At 40.5% G+C, this 4,374-nt stretch overlaps 1 protein-coding gene across 7 annotated transcripts in view; it reads left to right on the top strand.

The window, feature by feature from the left end:
• Window positions 1-230: 230 nt before the first annotated feature.
• Window positions 231-4,374, top strand: part of nrxn3a (neurexin 3a) — a 119,908-nt gene continuing 115,764 nt past the window's right edge. For 3 of the 7 annotated variants that reach the window (XM_017302422.1, XM_008400155.2, XM_008400153.2), the window contains exon 1: window positions 233-474. The gene's annotated coding sequence lies outside the window, so the exon portion shown is untranslated. Of the gene's footprint in view, window positions 475-4,374 lie in introns of all 7 variants that reach the window. The other 4 variants (XR_532656.2, XR_532655.2, XM_008400154.2 and 1 more) reach the window with 2 other exon arrangements.

The raw sequence follows: 4,374 nt of genomic DNA, 5'->3' as shown, positions 1-4,374 counted from the left end.
TATCAATCCTATATTGTTCCACATGTTCCCATTCGAGCATTGTGCACTGCAGGTTTTCTCCAGCAGCATTTTTTCCCCCTAAAAACAAACTGAAACTAAATGAATCCACAGCATCCAGACGCGCCTTCGTGTCTGTGCGCACTCTCCATGTGCCTTTAAAGGGCGCGCGCTGGCGCTGAGTGGAGGGCGGACCCTGTTTGGCGCGCGCGTGCGTGTCAGCGTGAGCGCGCCTCTTGCCCGCAGCCGCCGCGAGTGGCACAGAGCAAACAGCGGCTTTTGTGCGCATGATGCACCGTGTTGGACGCACCTGCGAGGAGCGATAAAGGCAGCCCGGAGACGGCGCTGCTTCTTGCTGGATCCTGGATATTTTTGTAAAAGCAAGCAAAAAAAAAAAAAAAAAGGGGGAAAAAGTGGGTCCGTGTACACTGGCAGCTGGATTTTAGCAGGTGGATACTTTTGGTCTGCTGATCTGAGGTCAGTAACGCCGTCTGTGTAAGTTCAACCTGTTCATGTTAGTGTCCACCTTCAGAATGAGAGTTAGAGGAGCAGGAGCAGGAGGGGAGAGGAGGCAGGGAAGGCTCGAGTTTCAGCTCCTCGTGGACAGGTATCACAGGACTTTTACAAGAGTTTTTTTTTTTCTTTTTTCCCCTTTTTTCCGGTTTTTGCGCACGGACTCGGCGGATGTCTGTGGGTCTCCTTGAAGGAATCGCGACATTTCTGGGGGTTCAAACAGAACATTTCTGCCATGTTGGCCACTAATGTCACTTTGACAGGCAAGAGTAGAATTACAGACCTCTGCGTTGCCCGTGTGGTTACGATATAAAATATACATTTTATTGTTTTCATCATTAACATACCTCAAACACGGCAAGCCTTAAAATGGGCCCTGTGGTTGTAAACATAGGTTTGGAGCCAGACTGGAGTAAAACCTGAAAAGATAAAAGGAGGATTCCCTTCACCCTGTTTTAGGCTGATGAATTATAAATCATATGCGCGCTAAGTGTCCAGTTTCCATGCACGCATCGTTTTCACGCATTGTCCTCGGATGCAGTCGCGTGTTGAAATGTCACGCACGCTCCCCGTGGGCTCTTTAAATATTGATGCACATTTTCTTGTAATTCGAGTAGCTTTTCTTTTTTTTTTGGTGCATGACCTTGCGTTTGCGCGGAGATGGACAGCAGTGACCGTTGCATTCCTCCATCGCCCTCCTGTTGGGGGGGGGGGGGGGGGGTAAAAAAAGAGAGAGAAAAAACACGCAGCTGACGTTTTCTTTCTCACATCCAGCAGATCAAATTAACACAATCACAATTTGAAGATGTAATTTAGACACCTGATGTTTTACGACTAACCTGAATGTAAAAAAACATCTCTAATTTGCTCCTCTCAGATTCAGAATTGTCGAACAAAATTGGAGCAATCCTCTTCGCTACCCGACGCAAAACCAGGGGCATCATTTTAAGGGATATTTTTATTCTGATGAATCCGGATCATTTGGGCTCCCCGGCGGATCAAATGGCATCTGCAGAAGGGGTTCGCTGAAATGCTTTTCCCTGAAACACATTTCATGCTGCACCTTCTTAAGCTGACAGCTTCCCGTTTTACTTCTATTCATCTTGAATGAACGTTTTAGCTCAAGTCCTGCAGCTTTCATCTGTGTCACCTCCACTGCGACGGATGGGGCGAGATGTCCCATTTGTAGGGAGAGTGTTTGGCGTTTTGGTTATTATTTTTTATTGCAGCTAAATGCGAGGCCCTGCCTTCAATGCGCCCCATGAACGAAACAAGGAATAATAATAATAATAAAAGTAATAATAATAATAAAAAACAGGCTTGAATTTTCTGTCTGCATCCCTAAAATCGTCTCCAGGCCGAACGTTTTCACGTTCAGATTTACCAAAAAAAAAAAAAAAAGCGGATTTTCTTTTTCTCTTCATAGCTGCAGAGAGTTAATAGGATTAAAAAACGATTCCTTTGCGTTTATGTATGCATAGATGGATGTTTGCAGAGGGAATTCCTAATCGGGATTTTTTTTTCTTCCCTCTTTCCAAACCGCCTACAGAATGGGCGTGACCCGTGTGCCAGAATCTATTTATTTATTTGTTTATTTTTCTAAAGGCCTGAAGACGTTCCTTCACCTGATGGAGACTGGGACGTTTTTACATACATGAATCAATTTTGAAATGATCGTATTCCTTCCCCCAAAAAAAATGAAATAAAATAAAACACAAAAATCCGATTTAAAGATATCAGATTTTTATCAAATAAATTAGCAAGAAAAGATTTCTGCTTCTCCCTTTTAACTCTGCTTGTCTTAAAATTAAGGCCAGGTGGAGTAGCAGGATGGGCGTTTTTTTGTGTTGTTTTTTTTTTCCCTTTTATTTTTGATAATTTAGGCTTTTCAGATTGTGTTTCCCATGCTTGACAGCTGATTAACGGCTCTAACAAATCAGCCGCAAAAAGCCAAGGGCTCTCAAGGTAACACTAATTCCTCTGGGCGGGGACACACTGATACTACGCAGGATTTTTGGAGAATGCTCTTTTCTTTCTTCCCCGTGTCTCAGATTTGAGTGTGGGAAAGTGCGCGGCCCTGCGGTGCATTAAATGTTCCCCACTCTGGATTTATCTTAATAAAATTAAACAGAATCTGTTCTTCTCCATTTACTCCATTTGGTCTGACTGTATGTGCATTTTTTTATTATTGTTATTTTAATTATTTGCAATAATTGAAATTGTGAGAAAGTCCATGTGGTGCTGCATAAACCGCTGCTGTAGCTGCTGTAGCTGGTGGGAGGTTGTTGAGCAGAAACGTGGATTTGTGCGTGGATTTAACTCGTGCGTGTGCAAAATTGTTTTTGCGCGCCTACAGTCGTTCGTAGAAGAGTTCGGTCATTGTTGTGGTGGGGGCAATTATCCATGTAGGCCGTGCACGTGCAGATGTTGTAAACGCATGCTCGTGCGCGTGGGTTCGAGGTGTCTGTGATGATGTAATGCCATGAAGGGTGCTGCAGCCCGGAGAAGGTGTGTCCTGCCTGCCGAGGAGCTGGGGAACAGCACGGTGCCCACGCTGCATCGCAATCATACACACGCGCGCACACTTACACACGTCCACGCACTCCCTCCCCCCTCCACATTTGCATGTCTGTAATTAGGACCGTTTTAGTTTTGTTTTTTCTTTAAACGAACAGCTGATTTTTTTTTTTTCACCCACCATTACAGGAAACTACACAAACGACGCATTAAAACGCAAATTATATAATTTGCAATTTTGTTGGATGTATTTTATCAGTATTTGATTTTGCGTCCAGACTGATATTTTATTTTTGGGAGGGAGATTTTTTTTTGGGGGGGCGGGGGGGTTAGTAAAATTTGATTTTTTAATTCTTATGTAATTATTCTATCAAATCATATCCATCTCAGCATTTTACTGGACTTTTAGCAAATTATATTTTTAGGGGAATGTGACCATTATAATCCTCTAGATATAAACTTTCACCAAAACAGACCCCCAGCCTTGTAAAGCCCCCATTCGACAGATGCTTCTTTAAAAAATAAAAGTGAATGTGATACAATCATTCTGCTAAGCTGAAAACAAAACAAACAAACAAAAGAAAAACAATCAATATTTAATTAGAATAAACCTGTCCAAATATAAAATGATTAAATACAATCATGTCCTGGTTAAAATGAGAGCTGTGAAAAAAAAACAAAAAAACACTAAAACATAACATACACATAAGAATTACACATTATTTAACAAAGAGGCGAATGAAAAACCAACAAAAATAAATAAATAAATGTATGCAATGTCATGTTCTTGGTCCAGTGAGAAGATTAGTTCCTTTAGAACTTTAGATGAGCACAGACATAGTAATACAAAACCAAATAACAAAAAAAAAATGTTTTAAAAATCGGATTTTGGAAGATAAAGATAAAAATGAAAGTGAATCTTATCTATGTTCATTTTGTTTTGAAAATAAGAGCAATAATTTCTCGAGATGCACTGGTCATATCTTGCTGATATCGACTTCTGTTTTAAATCACATCTGCCAATTCCAATTTTGACTGGTTCAGATATTTTTTCTAACACAACAAAAAACACAATTAAAGAGCAAAATCTGCTAGTTTGAAGTCCAAGAGAAAATAAAGTTACACCAATGTTACCCCAAAATATATGAATTGAACCATATGGCCTTTACCTTTATTTGATTTGTATTAAACTTAGAAAGTGGGTTCAACTCTCTGCTTTGAGTTTTGTTTATGCACTGAAATGTTTTACTAATGGAGCAGATATTTTAGCAGATGTCAAACCCAATGAAAATAATATTTGAACAAGCTCTCAAACCATACACAAAATTAATGTCAAATTATATAATA

Source organism: Poecilia reticulata, linkage group LG22, assembly GCF_000633615.1.
Source record: "Poecilia reticulata strain Guanapo linkage group LG22, Guppy_female_1.0+MT, whole genome shotgun sequence".
Lineage (NCBI taxonomy): Eukaryota > Metazoa > Chordata > Actinopteri > Cyprinodontiformes > Poeciliidae > Poecilia > Poecilia reticulata.
This window is presented reverse-complemented; position numbering and strand designations above follow the sequence as displayed.